At 38.1% G+C, this 23,325-nt stretch overlaps 1 pseudogene; it reads right to left on the reverse strand.

Annotated features, from left to right (window-relative positions):
- Positions 1-2,602: 2,602 nt before the first annotated feature.
- LOC114023068 lies at positions 2,603-4,362 on the reverse strand (annotated as a pseudogene).
- Positions 4,363-23,325: the final 18,963 nt, after the last annotated feature.

Raw genomic sequence — 23,325 nt, forward strand, 5'->3', positions numbered from 1 at the left:
ACTCTGAGCATTTCCACTTGCTTTTCCCCCATGTCTGTAACTTTCTCCATCTTCATTTCTGCTTTATGGATTTCCTGGCTTCCTTTAAGTTTTAGTTTTAGCTAAAGTCCTACCTTCTGTGAGAAGCCTTTTCCAGTCCTCCTTACCTCCTTACCCTTGGGGCCTTCCTTCAAGCCTCTCTAATTTGTCTTGTATATATCTTGTTTCTATGTAGTTTTCTGCCCATTACAGTGAGAGCTGTTTGAGAGCAGGAGCTTTTTTTTTTTTTTTTGCATTTCTTTGAACCCTAGGGTTTAGCACAGTGCCTGACACATAGCAACTGCTTAATAAATACTTGTTGACTATTTGACCTTGACTTTGATTTCCACGTTTGTAAAATGAGAGACTTGTCCTAGGTAATCTCTAAGGTTTCAAACCTAGGCTCTTCTTCCATTTATATTATAAATTAGGCTTTTGGGGGCAGGCCTGAGATTCCAACTACCTGTAACACTTTTTTTGGCATAGAAAACTTAAATTTCTACCCTGACTCAGCATTGTGGCTGATGGAGAGAGCTGTGTGTGTGTGTGGTGATGGGGATAAGGGAATAGCATGGCTAGTGCATCCTGATAGAAAAGCCACCTAATTAAGCAGGGCACTATGCCAGAAACAAACTGTCATTTATTCCCAAATATCCCTCCATACTGTTGCATAATCTAGCCTGTGTGGCTGTGCCCCTGCCTCTTACTTCCATATCCAACTTATCCATAGTCACAGTCTTGTCATCTGTTTGGGTTTACCCCTATTGGATTCTGTCTTCAGCTTAACCTTGTAACCTGGTTATTTTTTAGACCCACCTTAGACTATAGTCTCCCTTTCTCCCTCAGCTATGGTCTCTCACTCTGGGCCTTCTTCTTCACTAACATACATCAACTTCCCTGACATCCTTCCTATACTTATTGAGGTGGGACCTGGCATATGCCATTGTGCTGTCCTTTCATAATGTGTAAGCAATTCTGAGTTGCTTTTTTTTTTTTAGGCAATTGGTTTTAAGTGATTTGCCCAGGGTCACACAACTAGTAAGTGTCAAGTGGTCTGAGGCCGGATTTGAACTTAGGTCCTCCTGACTTCAAGGCTGGTGCTCTATCTACTGCACCACCTAGCTGCCCCAATTCTGAGTTTTTGACAGTGATTCTGGAAGAATATGAGTTGAATTCTGGTAGTTCCAACAAAGTTTAAAGAGTTCGAGTATGAGTTAGTAATGGTTCATGGGTCTGCCGATTGAGGGCAAGTCTAGTTGAGTAGGGACAGACTTATACCATCTCTATCTACACAGTGTTGCCTCCAGTAGAATCTTGGACTCTGATCCTGGGACAGAGGGCTTGGGCAGGGGAGCTTTTGGCTCATCTTGCCTGAAACTAGGCTTCCATGCCACTGTCTGGACATTCATGTATCATGTTGCCATTCTCACCCCTTTTCTAGCTCCTCTTCATTTATTATCTTCTCTTATGGAGATATAAGATCCCTGAGGGTAGAAGATATAAAGTCTCCTTCACTTGGATGTGCAGCACTAGCACTTAGCATAGCACTCGGCACATAGAGAATATGCTTGGCTAATATGAAGAAGTTGAGGAGCCTACTTTCGATGACGCATGATTATACCTCATGTAAATGCCTTGTTCCTCCAAGTGGATCATATATAGACACTCTGTAACTGGTTCCAGTCTGCTAACCGTCTGGTAGAGAGAAGGCCTTTTTGATTTAGCCAGAATTGGAGATTATTCAAAGGGTACTAGTTGAATAGTTGAATAGCCTGTCTCTTCAGGTTTGATTCATTCTTGCTTGATGGAATTCCAGGCCGAGAAGAGAGACAATCCGGTAAAGGGAGAAGCCTCAGCTGTTCTCCATCTGAGGTTGATATGTAGTCCGTGAACATGGGTGTCAATTTCTTTTGTCTTTTTTCTGTAAGGTGAAGCTGATTAGAAATAGCTATAACTTTATGAGCTCCAAAAGATTAGTAAAGCAGACCACCGGGAGGTCTGGGAAGAGCCAGTTTAGCACCAAGCAATCTTTGGGACCCAGGTCATTTGCGGATTCCATTGGTTGGGTTTGCTTCAGTTTCCTCAACTGTTAAATGAGGATAGTGATAGGACATATCTCCTGGGTGGTTGTGATGATCAAACGAGATAATTATTGTAAAGTGCTAAGTGCAGTGCCTGCCATACAGTAGGTGCAATATGAATGTTAGTATATATCTATTTATCTACATCTATCTATCCATCTATTTGTCTGTCTATCAATATGGGGAGAGAGAGAGACAGAGACAGAGATGGAAAGAGAGAGAGAGAGAGAGAGAGAGAGAGAGAGAGAGAGAGGTAAGACATATGTGTAGTTGGATGGCCTCATTCATCCACATTAAGGATTCCTCAGGATTCTAGGGATACCCTTTGAGGGACTGTGATGTTTTTCTTTAATACTATAAGCTCAAGCCCACATTCTAGTGTATTTCCCTCACTGTGAGCCAACAGTGACTAGCACCCAATTCAATTTAATAAATTAACATTAATTATCTTTTTTAAATATAAATTTACTTTGAATACATGGTAGACAGAAAAGTACCAATCCTTACCCCCCCACACCCCACACCTGGGGGGCCACACTTTCATTTATAGTCCCTAGGGAAAGTAGGCTCAGACAACATAATTCCTACATAGCACTTGTTTGTAAAATAGAGCTATATGTGTATTATTTTATGATGTCTTGTTTTGTATTTACTTTCTAGTTATTACCTATTTCTTTTATTGGATTTGGAGCCAAGACAATGAAATTTGAATCCCAAATCCCTTACTACCTGTGCCACTTTGAACAAATCACTCAGCATCCTCATCTGTAAAATGAAGATAGAATTAGATAATATGATCTCTTAAGGAACTTTTCATCTGTAAATCTCATGAAACTAGATGGCAAACAGCTTAGGGGAAAGGATTGTGTCTTCTTTTTTTGATATGTCTGTAATATGGCTATGAGCTCATGATAAGCACTCAAAAAGTTAATTGTCGACTTCTGATGGTGAATCTGTTCCCTTTAGCAATTGTCAATAAATCATTGGATACAGTTCTATGACTTTTAACAATAGCCCTAAGCCAGTGGGCTGATTGACTTTTCTTAAGAAATATTTTATAAAATTAATGACTAAATTTGTTTAATTTTCATTTATTTAAAAGTGAACAATTTATTTCACTAGGTTAGAAATTGGCCCATTATTTGCTCATGTTGTTTTTTCCCCCCATGTAAAAGCATCATGGCATAGAAATTGTGGTCAAGTGCTGGTCTTGGAATCAGGAAGAGTTGGTTAGACATCCCCTTAAATACTAGCATGTGAGCCTGGGCTTCTCTGTTTTCTCAGATGATTCCCGAGGACTTATTCACTAAGTTGTGGCATCAAAGGAGAGGGAATTCTGTATTTCCTGTGTATATTCTCAAAGTGTTTTCTTGTAAAGTACAACTTGTGAAAATTGATGTCAATTTTATCATTTTAACAATGACCAAAATATGCGTGAAAATACAAACTGAAAACATTTGAATAAAAAATTCAGAAAATCAAACTTCATTAAAATAGCTTTTTTGACTAGTTGTACATTTGAAAAATATAATAAAAATTTATCATCTATAGTCTGCTAGTTTCACCAAAGTAACAGTGATTTAACACATGTGCTTAGCCATGTGAAAGGAAAGTAAAACGGAGATATCTATGTCTCTTCATACCGGTGAGACTTGCATTTGCCTGTTGTTTAGTTTCTGTTTCCATGACTGCTTCCTGAGCTTCTTCCACTTCGAAGAGTTTTTCATCATTTTAAAATGTTTGCTGAAGTTTATGGATAGTACAAAGGAACTACTTTTGCCTTTTTTCTAGCTTATCTTCAACATTTTCTTTTATATGAGAAAGGTGTTGTGATTCTTTCCCCAAAGCATCTAGCTCCTTTAATGTTTCATGCCTGTCTGTATGGTTCTGTGTGACTTTTGCCAAAGTATCATATTCCTGGTGATTTTTTCATATTTGTTTTGCTTGAAGGATCTGCTTTTTACACTCAGTAATTTTTTGTATATGTTCCAGCTGTGTTATTTTCCGTCTTTGTATATTTTTTCCATAGTTTTCCATTTTTTCTGAGTTTCATGTCATATGCAAGCAGGGTTTTTCCCATTGAAAATTCACATTGAGGTAATTTACTCAGCATGTGCTGGTCCTGGTTGTCTCCTTCTTCTTGAGATCCGGCATTACACCATTTAATGAAACTCTTCACTAACAGGTTGATTCTCCAATCATGATCAGCACCAACACCATCAATTAGGAGATACTTCCTTATAACTGCATCATCCATTACTGTCCCAATGGCACACTTGGTATAGGCAGCTCAGGTCAGCTCCTACAATGCAGATGGGCAAACTGCCGTGGAGGGCACCAGGCCTTGCCTTAATTGACTTGGAATGAATTAATTGTTGATCTGCTTAGAGAATTTGAGCCAACCTTTACTCTGTTTTCAGTCTCTTTCATCCATTCTGAAGTTGTCAACTATCAGCTCTACGTGTGACTCTCAAATCTGAATCATTGGCTCTGTTATTTCCTCCTGAATTCCAGACCCTCATTTCCAGCTGCCTATTTGGATATGATATGGCCAGATGGGAAAAGCCTTGGCCTTGAGTCAAAGAATCCCTGCCTGGGTTTGAATACTCTGATACTTATTTCCTGTGTAACTTTAGGCAAATCACATAACCTCCCTGGGCTTCAGTCTCCTTTTCCATAAAATAAGGCAGCTGGGCTAATTGATTTTTGAGGTCACCTCCAGCCCTAGATCTATGATCCTGGGGTAACACGTTTCCACATGGATGTCCTACTATAACTTCAGACTTAACATGCCTATCAACTTTTAAAGGTATTGCCACTTTCCTGTGTCCAGCTTCCAAGAACAAGTAGTATTAGTGTCTGGGAGACTTTGGACACTGGGAGCCTGCCAGGAATTTGTTTTCAATGGAAGTGCCACATTGCACAGGAAGACCTGCACATGGAAGGAGGAATAAAAGCTATGAAGTCTCTTGAACTGAATTGAACTTGAATTTATATTTACCAATATTCAATTGAAGTATAGTGAAAAGATTACTGTAATGGGAATCAATCCTGGGATTCTACTACTAGCCCTATCACTAACTAGCTGTGTGCCTCTAGGTAAGTGACTGCATTTTGAGCCTCAATTTTTTTCGTCTGTAAAATGAAGGAGTTGAATTAGAACTTTCTTGGTGGCTAGGTGGTACAGTGGATAAAGCACTGGGCCTGAAGTCAGGAAGATTCATTTTCCTGAGTTCAAATTTAATCTCAGATGCTTACTAGCTGTGTGACTCTGGGCAAGTCACTTAACCCTGTTTGCCTCAGTTTTCTCATCTGAAAAATGAGCTGGAGAAGGAAATGGCAAACCATTCCAGTATCTTTGCCAAGAAAGCTCTAAATGGGGTCATGAAGAGTTGGACATGACTGAAAAATGCCTGACAACAAAAAGGTTTCTTTGGGCATTAAAAATGGCCATACTCTAATCTTTTACAGCATTGTAGCATCAGCTAAAATTTGTGTTCTGCTTATTTTATCTTCAATAACTCAGAGTCCTCCCTGGCCCCTGCTATAATGAGGTATCAGAGTTGCATTGGTTGAATTTGTCTCCAATAAGTACAGTAAGTGGGCTGACTCATGCTATTAATTAATGACCCCCTCAGTTGTTACTGTTCCCCTCCCCACAAAAATTCTTTTGTGTTGACTTTGTGTATACTTTGTAAGAAGTCAGAATTCTGTAGTAGATAGAGAGAAGACTTCAGGGTTAGGAAGATCTAAACTTGAGTCCTACCTCTGACACTTAATTTTTGTGTCCCTGGGCAAGTCACGTAACTTCTATTTTAAAATCCTTTAAATTCATACTTATCTGTAAAATGGGGATAATAATAGCACTTTCCCCCAGGATTATTGTCAGAATAAAGTGTGATATTTGTAAGTCACTTTGCATACTTTAAGGTGCTATAAAATGCTACCTTTTATTATTATACCTATTCCTTGATGTGACTACTATTTGTTGTTGAGGTGTATCCTTTTGATAATGGCCTCAGATATATAACAGATCCGGGCAATGTGAGGGTGTCAGTCCCACTGAATAGGTACTCTCTTTCTTCCAAAGCTCCTATAGTACCTGGGATGCTATCAGAGGATTTGCTCTTTGCATACATTTATGATCTATGAATCATGAGCTTAGCTGCAATAACCAAAGACAACCCAGGACATTTTTATTAAGTGAGGAATAAAAAGTAATTTGGTATAAAGCACTTTTATCATGCCTCAATATATCTCAAGCATATCTAAGTCTCCTTCAGCTTCACTGGGCAAAGTAATTCATGCTGTGACTAGCCTCTGCCTACCCCACTGTGTGGTAGCCACCTGAGGGTCCTCGTTAATGTGTGCCTACTACTATGTTTACAAATAGAATATTGTTTTCTATTCTGGAACTACCACAAATGATTTGACCCAGAAAATATAAGCACGTTTCCCACACTGGATAATAGTAATAATAAATCATTTATGTGCTTCTTTAAGAAACTATAGTGGCAGCATGGCAAACTCAGTGTGTAAAGAGTTATCCTCAGAGCCAAGAAGACCTGGGTTCAAGCCTGGCCTCTACTACGTGTTAGCTCTGTAACCCTGGTAGGTCACTTAACCTCTTACTGCTCTAGGTAATTCCCAAAGGCTCTATGTTGCAAAAAGAACTACCAGCCTGCCTTGGTAAAGGGGGTGTCCTCATCTGGAAGTTCCTCATATCAGTGAAATTATAGGTCTAGTTCTTATCTTTTAAGAATTACATATTGCTTTCTTCATCATCACTTTCTGACATTGGGAGAATAAATAGTATTGTCCATTTTTTATAGATGAAGGAACTATTGTTGCACATGTCCAAAGTCATGCCTATCCAATGTCAGAGTCAGCATTCAAGCCCTTATGCCAGGTTCAGGGTTTTTAGTCTGACAGGATGCTTCCATCTCTAGGAACCTTGCAATCCATACTGTGTTACCCCATGTAATTTTATTCTTTAAGGCCCAGCCTTTCAAAGGTTTATTCCTTGTCTGGAATTCCTCTCTACTTCCTTCTTACCCTCTCTTATCTCTGCTATAGAAATTCTACTGATCTTTCAGTGTCTAGTTCAATGCTATTTTCTCCATGAAGTCTTCACTTATGATTGTAGGCCATGATGAGCTGGAGGGAAGAAAAAAAATAAATTTATGTGATAATTTTACTGTAATTTTAAGAGGAATAACAAATTGTACAAAGTAGATTTGCAGTTTCATGTGCAAGTATCTTTTTTTTATTATACTGTGTTATGGAAATACTTTATTCCATAAATGAAAAATAAAATAAAAAATTGTAAAAACGGCTAATAACTTTTTTCATGTATATGTCTTAGTTTCCTAACTAGGTTATAAGCTTCTTGGGAACAGTGATCATTTTTGATACTTCTTGCCGTCCCCCAAGATGCCCAGCACAATCTTATTTGCATAGTAGACATTCAATTAGTACTTCCTTATATTCAAAATTTTGCTCCCACAATTATATTTAGTTAGGTGAGAAAGTTAGCTGTGGGGGCCATTGTTCCCACATTGGATCACCATGAAGTCCTAGAATTCTTGATAAAGGAAAGATCTTCCAAGGTCATTTCATCAATTCTCCTATTTCCAGGGAACATTTTTTGTAAAGTAGTCAAGATAGATGGTTGTCTAGTCTCTTCTGGAGGAGATCTAGGATCACAGGATCTAGATTAAAGCTAGAAGGGACCTTGGATACCAATGAGTACAACTCTCTCATTTTATAAATGAGGAAACCAAGACCCAGAGAAGGTAAATAACTTTCCCAGGGTCATAAAGCTAGTAAGATTTGAAGATCTTTCTGACTCCAAGTACTGTGCCCTATTCACTATTCCATAATGCATCTTTCAGTAGCCAATCCCAAAATCCCAATATTTTTTCACATTAATGATGGGAAGTTATTCCATAGATCCAATCTAAATTTCTCCTGTTTTCAATTAAATATATTTCTTCCTTTTCAACCCTGGAGAAGAACTAATGAATATCCTCTACATAAGAATCCTTAAATTCATGAAGGCCATAATTAACTTACCCTTTAGACCATACAGCATTCAATATGACTTGGACAGGCTAAGTGCTCAATGAGTATGAATTAAATCAATTTGAATATTGACAAATATGATAGAATATTTGTCCTTCTTTTAGAAGACAGAACTGATGAATGTTGTCAGCAACTGGGTAACTTGCAGGTATGGATCACTGTAAAGTACACAAGTGATCCAGGGAAGGCTTTTCTTAATTGTATTTGTATTTTATATGCAAACACAATTCTTTTTTGACATCATTGGCACATCAACTCCGATGGTTTGTGAGCTTTTTTATTTTTAAACCAAAGATTTGGGAATGAGTTGTGCTTAGCCCATATACTCTTTCCCTAGAACCCTTTGGGGTTCCCTAGAATCCTTTGGGGATTAATAGCACTCAATTACCAGGGCTAGTTAGGGATCCAGTCACCCAATAAAGTCCTACTCTACTGCATCATCACAGCATTGAGTTGATTCTGTGTTTTTGAAATATATGCTTATAGATCATAAAGTGTGCATGAGCCTAGAAAAGTGGAAAGACCTTGAATATAGACTTAACAATGGAGTAGATATGTCTGTTGTCTGAAGACCAGACTACCCACATTCAGAGAGGCTTATCAGAATGATGGCCACTGGGCCATCTCTTTCTCCATCTCTATCTCAATTTCTGTCAACTCTCCCACCTCTTCCACCTCTCTATCATCTCTATCTCTATTTCTGTATTTGTGTCATCTATATCTGTATTTATTTCTAGAGCCACATTTATCTAGAACTATATCTATATCTTTATATATCTATATAATTATATTTATAGTCATATAGAGATCTATAGATAACTATAGTTATACATATATAACAATTTAGGTATATACATATGTATATCTATAGTAGCTCTCTGTGTGTGTAAATATGTGTATATCTATATATTTATACATGCCTATGTATTTATCTATTGTTCTATGTATTTAAGCCACAGGCACTTGATCCATTTGTATCAGTGGAAAGAACACCCATTGCACCCAATGAAACCAAGTATCTTTTAAACCTAAGTAAGAGAATCAGTCTGTGGCACATTCATAAAGTGACAATCAGGATTAGGTGCACAGTCTATGCCACAGCACACAAAAACTATATTGGCTTATGATGTCGGGTCAAATCCATGAGTTTGGTCTCTTTAACCATCTTTAACCGAGTGTGCTAATTGGCCAGAGATGAGGGCTTCAATTCAAATAACACATTAACAGTTTCCTATAACTACATCAATGCATGACTGTGATCCCATGAAATTGCACTCTGACAAACTGCACTATAATTTACTTTATGTAAAACTACCGTGCTAATTACTTACTCTTTATGATTTTATAATCAGCTGGCCAGCAATAACTTCTGCAATATAGTCATGCACTAATGAGGAGTCATCAAATATCATGCTCTAGGTCATTAGTGGATGGCTCTAGCTGTCAAAGGAAGATTTTCCCTTTGGTGCACTTGACTAGCCATTAAAGATCATTCTCCTCCCCTTCATTCTTTGTAAGTCAGGTGTTAGCCACATTTGAAGACAGGTGTAAGAGATGATAGCCCATGATAAATAAAGGTTAGGTGAGGAATGGAATTCCTAGATGATCCCACTCAGGGCAGGCCCTTAGCAAAATTGATACTCTATCTCCCTCCAAGAACCCCAGTACTCTTTTATTTCCTAGAATCCTTCCTAATCTGGAGGAAAACTACCTGATAAACCTATTCACCTAGAGGTGTTAGGGACTTAATAAATTGTACTCACCAGACCTATGCACTTACCTCTAGGGGACCACTAAGTTTTTGTAAAATATTTTGTAGGGTAAGATGGAAATGTATTTTTCAGGGCAAATGAGAAGTGGCTAGAATGTCTAGATCCTTTGATCTAACTCAATACTCAACCACGATTTGAGAATACTAATGAAAAATATGCTACCTTCTGATAGATTCAAGATGCAGAACAAGATAAATGTTTCTGGATATTGCTGAGGTGAGAATTTGTTTAGCTTGGCTATAGATACATAAATAAACATAATCTCGGTTTTTCTTTCTTTTTTTAATTGGGGAAGCAAAGTGGAAAGGAGAGAAGAGAAATGCCTATTAATTGAAAAAATATAAGTTTCTAAAAAAAATTCTTTGATCTTATTATGTGGGTGACTAACTGCAGGAAGATAGTTTGACTCTGTCCTGGGGTCTCATCTCTTCTCCTTTTATACTATTTCATTTGGGTATTTCACCAGTCCTTATGATTCAATTTTCTTTATGCTCATGATTCTCAAATCTACTTCTCCATCCTAACAGCCCTCTCTGTTGACTTCCATTCAGAGATATATGATGTTCAAAGCCCTCCATAACCTAGCTCCATCTCTTTCCAGTCTATTTATACCATGCACTCCCTCCCCTAACCTCTCCCCATGCAGGCTTTCCCCCCATCTTCTATTCAGTGATTCTGGCCTCCGTGCTGTTCCTTGAATAAGACACTACATCTCCCAACTCTGCAAATTCCAAGGTTTTTCATAGCAGAGAAGTATCAATGTCAGTTGCAATCTATGTAATTTGATAAAATAGAAGCTACTTGAGGGCAAGCATTATTTCACTTTTGTCTTTTGCATCTGCAGTACCTAGCACAGTGTCTGATACATAGTAGGCACTTCATAAATGTTTGTTGATTATGTGATGAGGAAAAGTGAGTTTTGTACTGTTTCAAAGGAATAGTGAGAAAGAAAGGAGAACATTCAAGTCTATTTAAGTCAGTTTTTCTTTAACACTAGAAAAAAAGAGAAAAAAATACACAGTAGAAATATGTCTACCCTTGTACCCTTGTCCAAGCATGGCAAACTAATTTTAAAGCATTGGACTGGTATATAAGAGTTTCCCCCCTGCCCCAGGAGCAAGGACAGAAGTAGTTAAATGTCCCTGTTAAACCAAGCAATAGGAACACATTCAACTGTGCTCCAGGCTGTGTTGTTAGCACTCCATCATTTAAGCCAAGGGAGAAATGGATCCATAACCAGTTGACTGATTCCCTCTAACCACTGAAGCTAAGCGTCCTTTATTGATGAGGTGTAAAAGTTCTGCCAACTTTCCCTTGTCGCCTCAACTTTGCTTCTGCTGCTTAGAAAAAAAATCAATATGTCAATTGAGTCTGCAGTGGACTTACTGAGTGTCTTGGTGCTTCTTTTGGGTTTGATCCATCTGCTGAAGAGTCTCCTGGTGAGCTCCAGGAATAGCAGCTTCAGATTGCAGGGGTTTCATGTAATTTTGAATCTCACAAATGTCGTGCATGGTCTGAGGGGCTCAGAATATGAAGGGTTCTTTAGTGCATGCTTTCATGGCAGCACATCTCTTCTGGCATATACACACATGTCATGCATCATGAGATGCCCGCCCCCAAAATACATTGATTTTAGTACTTCTTATTTGGAATTCATGGTTGGACTGGTTTCCCTTTCACTTTTATTACCTATATTTCCGATTGAAAGACAGACATTGGAAATACGAATGTGAAATGGAGCTACTACCACATGTAAACATTTCAAGGTATGAATTAATTATCTGCTTCTTCTTCTATTGGGATGATGGGTAGGTATAAGAGGAAGTGTAGAGAGAAGTGGTTTAGGATAGTTCTCACTTTACGTAAATCCATATTAAGCAAATTTAGCTCCCTGGACCTGACAGGAGAAAGCAGGTGCCATAGTAGTAGCAGCAACTGTACACCCCAGCTGAGCAGGGGTCCACCACTTCAGGTACTGAAGCAGTTCAGGCTGTTGGGGGGAGGGGTGGGGAAAGTGGGGTTGGTCTGAGCTGCAGAGGGGATGGAGCCCCTGAAGGGGAAGGGAAGATTTGCAGAGAAGTCCCCTTACTTGAAATGAAAAATAACTATATAAGTCCTTGAGAGTAGAACTTGCTTTATCCTCTTTATTTGTATTCCAATAACCTAGCAGAGAGCCTAGCACATAGTGGGAGTTTAGTAAATGCTTATTGATTGATTGATAGATAACTATCAATATCCTCTGTCAATATTTGACTATATACTTTGGAACAAAGAATGCATTCGAGCTTAGGGTGTTTATTTAGAATAATTGTTTCCTTCAACTATGTGCTGAAGTATTTTGATAGTACAATTTTGTAATTTTCATTACAAATAATTTACATAAGCACAGATACATTGCATATAGACACACCTACACTATGGTCATCTGAATATCTACAATTAATTGGCAGGTCCTCCATTTAACTCATTAGCATCACATTTTTCTAAGTTAGAAATGTGTTCCTTCTCATGGAATCATAGCCCAAGACCCTTAAAGGCCCTCTGAGGTTAACTAGTCTGATCCTCTCATTTGCAGATGAATAATCTGGAACCAGAGAAGTGACATGATTTGCTCAGATCATGAAACAGCTATGTGGTAGAGACAGTATTCATACTTAGGTCCTCTGACTCCTACTTCTAGCCTATTTTTAGCCATATCATGTTACATTCTGCTCAAACATCAGGTGTGATTCTTCCAATTTAAATTTCTTATTTTTCCCATGTTGCACTATGTGCACTTACATTACTGAGTGAAAAACACTCCTCAGTGTTACTGACATGCTAGTAATACTGAAGAGTGTTTTTCATTAAGTAATGTAAGCAGTGACATTTCCAGCTACATCTGCAAATATCTTGTCAACCCTCATTGCATATTTAATTGCAACACACACTTCACCCTTTTCTATGTTGTTTATTTGCTTTTCTTTTAGATGTTAAATCTTTTAAGACATTTGATTGGATTGCTGTTGTTGTTCAGTCAAGTCTGATTCTTTGTGACCCTATTTGGTGTTTTCTTGGCAAAGATACTGGAGTTACTTGCCATTTCCTTCTTTAACTCATTTTACAGATGAGGAAATTGAGGCAAACAAGGTTAAATGACTTGCCCAGGGTCACACAGCTAGTAAGTGTTTGAGGCCAGATTTGAACTCAGGAAGATGAGTTTTCCTGATTTCAAGCCCAGTGCTGTATCCACTATGCCGCCTATCTGCCTAATAGGGTTATATATTTAGAAATGGTAGAACCTCAGAGGGCATCTAGTCTAATTGCCCCAATTTCTAAATAAGATAACTGAGGCTCAGAGATATTAAGTGATTTGCCCAAGTGCACGTGGGTGGTAAGCATCATCAGAGGTGGGATTTGAATCCAGGTCTTCTAATTGCAAAGCCAGGATCCTTCCTCTGAGTCTTTTTGCTGTGCTTATTTTTTAGGGATTTCATAAATGTTATTGAGTGACAATGTAAGGTAATTATTATAAATTATTCTGATATATTTAGAAATATAAATATATATTCAGCTACTAAAAGGGACCAGAATTTTCATGGTTATGATCACAGAAGATATTAGGATTAAAAATCTGGAGTGATATGTCGATAGTATTGAAAGTCTAATGCCTTATGAGGATGATGTGGGCAGTGTCTGGATGTAGTTCTAATTAAACATATTCACATACTATTTCTAAATGTGGGAGTATCACCAATGTTTTAAACTCATTCTTTAATTTCAATACCCCTACTATCTAATTCCTACTCAATAATGCTTTTATTAGATTTCCTAGCATTCTTTACAAAAAAGCCACTCCAGACCTTCCCTTTTCTACTAAAGCCTTCAGTTTTTCCTCTTAGCCTTACTCTCATTGAATGATGTTGGTTCCTGAGTCTTCTCTCCCATATTGATGTTATTAGGTGTGAGGTCCTTTATCTTTGCTTCTCAGTAATTCTAAATAGGTCTCTTTCCCTTCCTTGTAGTATCAAGAATATCCTTCATCTTTTCCAAGGCTCACCCCTCTGAGACCAATGTACAGCTCTAATCCTTTCTTGGTCTGGGAGAACGCTCCTTCAGTTACCTCCTGAATTATTCCTTTTATTTCTAGAATCTTCCAACTTTACTCTCTCAACTCTCTAGAGATAGCTAGGTGGCCCAATGGGTAAGAGTGCTAGACTTGGAGTCAGGTAGGCCTGGGTTCAAATCCAGCCTCAAAAAATTGCTAGCTACATGATCTTGGGCTGGGCAAACTCATTTCCCTCAGCCTCAGTTTCCTCACTTGTAAAATGGGGATAATAATAGCACCTATTTCACAGAGTTATGAGGATAAAATGAGATAGCATATGTACAGTGCTTTTAAAACCTTAAGGTATCATATAAATGCTAGTTATTACTACCATTATTTCTGTTTGAAATACAAACTCGTATTGATTTATGACCAACAACTACCTTATCAACCTCAAAATGTCACCTCCAAATCTCTCAAATGCATCCTGCTTATTGCTGTCAAATCATTTTTTTAAAGTACACATCTGAACATGTTCCTTATCTACTTAGAACCCTTTATAAATTCTCTGTTACCAATAAATAAAGCCCAGATGCTTTGGCCTGGCATTCACTTCTAAAATGTGGCTCCAACCTTTCTTTCCAGCCTTATTACCAACTACTCCCTGAAATAAATGCTCTAGAGGCCTCTGGTATCAATTTATTTACTATTTTCTGAACATGCCTATCACTCCTCTGCCTCTTCCCTTTTTCTTAAGTTTTTCTACTTGTCTGGAGGATCTTTGTCTCTTCTCACCCTTCTGCCTATTCAAATTCTGTGTGTCCTTCAAGAGTCAATTTTTCAAATGCTTCTTTCTCCAGAAAATCTCCTTCTTTTGTCCTCTCAGCTGGAAGTGATCTCTCCTTCAACTGAATTTATATAACAATCATCTGTACAATTTATTTAATAGCTATGCTTTTTGCCATTTTTCTACTATTGTTGAATTGTCACCTAAATATTCTCTTGTTATTTAACTTTTTATGCACCTAAGGTATGTGCACTTGAGGCACCTTGTGGCACAGTAAAGAGAGCATTGAATCTAGAGTCAGGGGGACTTGAGTTTAAATATGACCTTGGATACTTTCTAGCTGTGTGGCTGTGGGCATGTCATTAAACCTCAGTTTTCTCAAATGCAAAATGAAGATAATAACAGCATTGATCTCTCAGGGTTGTTGTGAGGACCAAATGAGATAATATTTGTAAAAAGTGCTTAGTACAATGCTTGGAACATAGTAGGCTCTATATAAATGCTTATTCCCTTCACCTCTCCTTCCCCTTCTCTCCTTCTTCCCTGTTGCCTGTGTAATATGTGCGTGTCTACGTGAGTTGTCTAAATGTGGCTCATGGAGAGGCATTGATAGATATCTTGTAATCTTGCCCACCCTTCTTCAAGAAAAAATTTAATTCCTTCCTAGAGGGTAGCAGGAGAAGGGGGCCATGAGGTTGGCAACTCTATTACACTCTGAGAGGGAAAGAGGTACAAGATTAGAATTAATTGTATGTGCCCACTTAAAAATTGCAGGTCTAGGGAAAATTTCTTTTAAAGTACAAACCTTTTTTCCAGATCACTGACCCTTAAAGCAGGAAGAGCAACTCTAAACTTCCCTCCCAGAATTGATTACTTCCCACCAAATGCTAGTTACACAAAAGACCATTATAAACAGTGAACAAGAAGTAATTCCTTTTCTCTAAGAGGAAAATGAACAGAAATCAGAGAAAATATTCAAATTAAAACATACCAAAAATGCACGGAGTTAATGCCTGAAGTATCTCAAATAAACTGAAAAAAAGAGGGGAAACCTAAGGGGAAATTCCCCATATTCTCTAGGGAGCCAAGATGAATATTAGGTACATATAGGAGGAAGAGATACCTTTGTCCTACATATAAGCCTTCCAGAGCCTTTTCTCTTTCTCATTGATTTTTTCCCCAAAGAGAGACTTGGAGTCAAATATCTTATCTCCAAAGAGGGATAAAGGATGTCTCTCCTTTCAAAGCTCTGGTGTCATTTCTACCCTACATACAGGGATGTGGAAACTAATCATTCTCTCTACTGATTTGGAATCACAACTAGGCAGCATTATGAAACCTCACTTACATGTATATATGTCATTTCGTAGGTTAAGGGAAGAAATTATGTTTTATGTAGTGGGTAGCTAGTGTGTGTGTGTGTGTGTGTGTGTGTGTGTGTGTCTAAATTTTATCCAAAACTTAAGACTTCCCATTTATCTCTGGCTTTATCTTACTTTTGGAGCATTGTTACAATTATTTGAATGATTCTGTCATTCTAAATTTGGGATGTTCAAAACTCTGACATGTATAAACAAGTTGTATAAGGCTCCTGGCCTCAGAAAATTTATCTTGTAGAAGCAGCAACGTCAATGAAAAGATATCACAGTCCAAAATCTACTCTCCCTAAATTTGTTCCACAAATAATATTAAAAAGCATATTTTACTGTTTTTACTGTTTTTTCTCTCAAGCCTCAGGTGATTCTGGCCTTTAACATGCCTAATGGCATTCTTACTGGTTTGTGTTGCTCTTTGTTATTTGTCCTTTGTTCTGTGTACCAAATTCCACCTCTTGTTCATTTTTTTAAAAAATAAAAACTCATCAGAGAGCCTCCATTGCCTGTTCTTTGATCTCGTTTGTATAGTCTTGTGATTCACAGGGCTCATTAGGTGCATGTCCCTCTCCCGTAGTAGTACAATGACAAGAACAGTGGATTTTGAGTTGGAGAAAAGCATGCCTGTTTAATTTGGGGCTAGTCACTTCATATCTCTAGGCTTTACTTTCCTCTTCTATAGAATGAAGGTTTTTACCTTCAGAGAATCTAAAAGAACATTTTCAATTCTAAATCTATGAATCTTTGTAATTACATTAGCAAAATTTTTCTTTTTTCTGGATATCTGTCCCTAATGAGCCACCTATACTCCCTCTGAGCTTTCTGAAATCTACTTTCCTTATATCAAGGGTTACATACGACTGTGCAGTGTTCTGGTCCTTCTCTATGGAAAGTTAAGATAACCTGGTGACATTCTTATAAGGTTGGGTTATTGGTTTTGTTTTTGGTAACTTGCACTTCACTTAATAGTTCTTCCTTATTAGTTAGAATTAAGCAACAATTACCTTCCTGGTTTCTTCAGATCTCTGAGAAGGAAAATTGTTAGCAAAGCAAGAATTTTTCAGTTATACTGCTGTTAATGGAGTAAGACTTCCATCATCCTCACAGTGACACTGAGTCAACATAATCTTTAGTTCACATCTCTTATTCTAACATTATATTCTGCCATTCCCCACCACCATGGAAGTAATTTCATTCTTTGGTAATTAATTGTATATTGATATTGCTTTACACAGCATAGTGACAGAATAGGTACTCAACTCAGAAATGAAGGAATGTACAAGCATTTATTAAGTGCTTACGATGTGTCAGGCACTGTGCTAAGAGCTGAGATAGAAAAAGAAAAAGAATATCATCTCTGATAGCAAGGAACTTGCAATCTAATTGTAAGACACAACCCATATAGGAGGGTATATCTGTAGGGTGATAGGCCTGGAGGTCTTAAGGTTACACCAGTAGGGCAAATGACAAGGACAAGGAGTTCTTAGGGTGCATTGAGGTGTCTCCTCCACAGAATTGGCACCTTGAGAGGACTGACACATCAACATTGGGACAGGGGCAATGGGCCTAAGAGTCAGGGTATGGCATGGATTCTGGGTTCCCTCTGAGAGGGGTAAGGATAGCAGGTTAGCATCCATCCAGGAGAAGAGTAAGGAGAGGATATATGGGGCCTGTTAATGACTATTTGTTGTATCTGGTTATTCAACTAGTTTTAAGTTCACCTAATTTTATCATCTAACCTCCATTTTTCTCTACTTTACTAAGATAAGAGCCTAACAAAGTAAGAGTGTATGGGGGTGCTTGAGTGACAACAAACAGCATTTGTTGCTCTGCATAGAGAAGTTAAATAATGCCCTTGGCCTCAGGAAATGTACATTTTGTAATGTACATAAATGTGTATTTTTAAGGGACTAACAGTGCAGAGACTTCAGAGCTCAAATATCTACTTTCTTCATACTTTTTAGAGTCCTTTTGGTTTGGTTCAGGGTAATCTTTCAGGACTGAAAATCATAGAAACTTTACAGTCACTATTGTGGCAGTAGCACTGTATTTGGTTTCAGAAGATTTGGATTCATGTCCTACCTCTGACACTAGCTTGTGTTTGAACAGGTAGCTTAAACTTTGTTCTTGGTTACTTCATCTGTAAAATGGTGGTATAGGATTATAGAATGTCACAAAGGAAATTTATGGACAAAAAGGAAGATGGGCTGGTCAGTTGGCAACATCAAGAGATAACAGTTGAACAATTTGTGTGTTCCACTGGTTTTCTTTCAGTATCTGGAGAAAGGAAGGAAGGTACCCAGAATGTTGGGTGGACTCTTCTAAGGTGAATTTATGTTAGGATGTAGGAAAGGGGTGAATAGATGTGAATAGATTTTAATCTGCATCATTGGAGGGAAAATTAAAATTTATGAGATCACATATTCATATTCATATTTGAGCATTTGAAGATGAGATAATTTTTTAAAAACTCCTATGATTCTAAATAAGATCCTAGGATCAAGTAGAAGATGTTAACTCTGGAACTGGAAGGGACCACCTCAGAGGTCATCTTATTTCTCAGAAGGGGAAACTGAGGTCTAAGGAGGTTATGTGATTTGCCCAAGGTCACAAGGCTAGATATGATTCTGCAAACTAGGAACACTAAATAAATTACATGAAAGACCACACTTTGATAGAAGTAAACAATTTTGTCAGTTTTCATTTAGAAGTACTCAAACATTCCTTCCTCTTCTATAGCCTTTCTTTCTACCGCAGGAAAAAATTCAATTGTTGTTTTCAGTGGTGGTAATTGAATTATGGTAATTTACAACTTGCATCATTCCCTGTTGTTTTATTTGTGTTCCCTTTCTTTCCCTAACTAGGTTGTAGGTTCCTCTAGGGCAAGGACTATATATTCTGCTCCTTCTTTATTCTCAACAGTCCCCAGTCCACAGCTGGGCACACAGTTTTTAGTTGATTAAAACTGGAAAAAATAAAGTTAATACTGGGACAAAAGTGGTGGAATTTGAGAGTAAGCCTGGAGGGGATGGAGGGGGAAAAGCATTTTGTTAACTTCTATGTTGTTTGCTAATTCTTTGTGTTTCTCTTTGTTAAAAGAGCGTGAGGAGGGAGTGAGAGTTTTTCTTCCCTCTTTTCCATGATTATTTAGTGTCTTGTTTTTGTTGACAATTATTTAGCTTATAATAAAAATATTTTTAGGTTATTAGAACTATAGAATTTTAAAGACTCATAGACTCTCAAAGTTTGAAGTGACTCAGAAGCTATTTAGTCCAACTAGTACCTAATCAAGAATCTCTTCTATGAGAGCCTCCTAAAGAAGTCATTCAAAACTCTATTTGAAGACTTTCTCTGGTCTGAGGTGTCTTATAGCTCTAAAGATATAATACTATGATCCTATGATCTGAAGAAATACCAAACACTGGGGTCCTCCCATAGAGACTTCTTTTCAAGTTAACATTGACCCATTAATGACTATTTTTGTTTTTTGCTTTTGGTTATTCATCTAGTCCAAATCCACCTACTTTTAACAACCAGCCTACCTTCCTCTCCATTTGGATAAGAATCTAGTAGAGAGAAGTACATCAGTAACTGTCCAAGGTCCTGACTGTGATGGAGAACCACAATGATTGCAGTGTACCTTACTTTTTTTTTTTAATAGATAGGTACATATGCATAAGCACATGCATATACCAACGAACACACTGAAATATTCTTTTGCTGTGCCCTGGGGCCCAGTGGGTCAGGGAAGGAACTCATGGCTCACCATGGATAATCCATTTTATGGATAATCTGTACGCAGATAATAGCAAGTTGATAGTACTGGAAAGGTGTGAGAATATTTTATGGAACTTCTACTTTGAAATTAATGCAGGAAAAAAGTTTTTCCTGAGATGGATATGAAAGCTACCTTTAATTTCCATCAGATTGTCAAACTCTAATGAATCATTTTGTATTCCAAAGTGATTGCTACAAATATGAGAGAGATCAGAATATTTGATTTACATGTTAATCTTGTGTCAGGTGCTCTTACAATACAAAGGGCCCTATTTCACTTTGTGGATTTCCTCCAGCTCCACTCGTGCAACACAGGGAAATCACTACCTATTACTACAGAGTGGTAGTAATGCCTCCTCCAGATACCAGTACCAGTAACATCTCCTCCAGAACTAGTACCAACTCTCTTCCAGTATCTAGTTCACAGTATTGGAAAGGGAAAATTTTAACTAAATAAATAGATCAAACAAGAAACATTTATTAAATGTCTACCCTGTACCAGGTGCTGGGGATATAAATAATGAAAATGAGACAGTCCTTGCCCTCAAGGGTCTTACATTCTGCTAGGTAGATGCAAACTGTTCACAGCTAAGTAAATACAGGGTATAAATAAAAGAAGTACAAAGAGATTTCAGACTGAAATATGGGAGAATCAGGAAAGGCCTCTTGAATGTGACACTTGAGCTGAGGCTTAAAGGGAGTTAGAGATTCTAAGAGGATGAGGTTTAGAAAGAGGACATTCCAAGCATGAAAAGCAGCCTATGCAAAAGCATAGTTGGGAGATAGAATGTCATGTACAAGGAAGAGCCCAGTTTGGATGGAATATAGATTGTATGAAGTGAAGTAATGAGTAATTAATCTAGAAAGATATGTGAAAGGTTTTAAATGATAGAGGACTTTGCAATTGATCATAGAGGCAATGAAGAGCCACTGATACTTCTTGAGCAGGGTAATACAGTGGAAGGAGCACTTGTTCTGGAGAGAGATGACCTGTGTTCAAATCCCATTCCCTCCTGTATAACTTTGGGTAAGTCACTTAATCTCCTCAGGTCTCAGTTTCCCCAACTGTAAGATGAAGGGGTTGAACTTGATGGCTTCTGAGGTCCCCTCCCTCTCTAGATTCACAATCCTATGACTCTAAGTCTGAGTGACATTTAGTTCTATACTTTAGAAATATCAATTTTGCAAATGTCAAAAATGGATTGGAGAGTGAAGACTGGAGAACTTAACACTAATTAGGAGGCTGCTTTTAACGTTCAGCAGAGAGGTTATGATGGCCTGAACTGGTCTTGATGAGTACAAAGAACATGAGATATGGTGGGGAGTACAAATCAATATGACTTGACAACTATTTGCTTTTTGGGGAGGCAGTGAATGAGAATGACAAATTGAAGAGGACCTGATGATTATAGACATGGGTGACTGAAAAACATGGTGGTGTTCTTGACAGAAATCAGGAAGTTAGGAGGAGGGGTGAGTTTAGGTTTCAGTGTTTTCTGTCATATCTGACTCTTTGGGACCCCATTTGAGGTTTTCTTGGCAAAGATACTGGAGTGATTTTTGCCATTTCCTTCTCCAGTTCATTTTATAGATGAGGAAACTGAGGCAAACAGGATTAAATGGCGTGTCCAGGGTCACAGAGCTAGTAAGTATCTGAGGCCAGATTTGAACTCATGAAGTCTTCCTGACATCAGACCCTACAATCTATCTATAATGCCACCTACCTGCCTTGAGGAGTGAATTTAGGAGGAAAGAATGAGTTCAGTTTTGCAGAGTTGAATTTTAAATACCCATGGAATAATCAGGTGGAAATGTCTGGGAGGCAGCTGGAGATGAGGCTTATGTATATAGATTTGGGAGTCATTTTCATAGAGGTAATTGAACCTATGGGAGTTGATGATATTACTGAGAGATAGAATAGAAAGAAAAGGCAAGGAGAAGGCCCAGAATTCGTCATGGCACGTAGATGATGATCTAGCAAAGGATCTTCTCTAATGAGGAACCATATCCCAAAGGTCTTAGGGAGTTACAGCCACTTAACATTCATAACTTCTTCCTTCTGCCCCCAATATGTGTTGCCTTTCTCAGAAGTTTGACAATGATATATATTGTTCTTCATTATGTTTCCCCTACATTTCTGTACCACTCCTAGCAGGCAGTCTATGCTGTCATTTCTCCATGTTTTCTTGTCTTAGACAGCTAGCTGGTTCAGTGGAAAGAGCAAGGTCTGAAGTTAGGAAGCCCTGAATTCAAATCCAGTCTCAGACACTTGGTAGTTGTGTGATTCCGGGCAAATTTACTTAATCTGTTTGCCTCAGCTTCCTAAAGTGCTAAACAGAGTTGCAGGCATGTAGTAAGTGCTTAATAAGTGCTTATTTTCTTTCTTCCTCTTAAAATTCCATATAGCCTCCAGTAAGTGGCGCTAAGTGTTGCTCTCAGACATTCCCAAACTCCTTACCAAAGCAAATTCTTCTGTCAGCAAATAAGCTTCTTGAGGATAGGGACTATTTTTCTTCTTACTTGTATTTGTATCTCCAGAACTTAGCACAGTGCCTGGCACCTAGTAAGCATTTAATAAATTCTAGTTGACTATTTGTTGGCTTACTATCTACAGAGAAATCTTCAGAATTTTCCCTATTTGGCTCCATTTGAAACCACACCACCAGAGGGACCTCCTCTCCCTGAGGCAATATATTATTCCTATCTTTGACCATACAAAAGCTTGCCCAGGGAGAAGGGCCCACCACTCTTTAGCTTTATAGTTATAGAAACACAGAATCACAGATTACGGGAGTTGAAAAAGACTACATAATTCATCTAATCTGACCTGTTCAAGAATCTCGTTCTCCAAAAGTCATCTTATAACCTATTTACTATCATTAGGTGCCGTTATGATGACTATAAATCGCTATGCCTTTTTTGTCTCACATACCTGTGAGGATTGTCTATAGAAATGAATATTCCTTGTTTACTTATTCAGGAGATAATATTTAATAATCAAAAGGATCCATGATCTCATCAAGCCTCTAGCAGTGTAGATCACAGCTGGTCTATGCTTGCCCATTTTGTGCTGCTCTCATTTATGTTCTCCCAAAAGTTTGTCATAAGAAGTCCAACCTCATTTTCTCCTGACATCTCCAGAGAATTAGTGCACCACTCTGGTTATTCACCCATCATCACTTTCTCTACTCATTGTGAACACTGTTCGACAACTTCTTGATGAGAGCTGATCATGCACCCCAGTTTTCCCCTAATTAGCCCACTTAAATTCCAAACAATTTATTTAAGGCAAATAGGGGATTATTCCAATCACTCTAAGTCAGGCCTGCACAACCTGCAGCCTGCAGGCTGTTTATGGCAGGCCAAAGGATTTCAGGAAGCCCTTGAAAAATGTAGAGGAAAACAT

Source organism: Vombatus ursinus, unplaced genomic scaffold (genome assembly GCF_900497805.2).
Source record: "Vombatus ursinus unplaced genomic scaffold, bare-nosed wombat genome assembly UNPS02014816.1, whole genome shotgun sequence".
Classification (NCBI taxonomy): Eukaryota; Metazoa; Chordata; class Mammalia; order Diprotodontia; family Vombatidae; genus Vombatus; species Vombatus ursinus.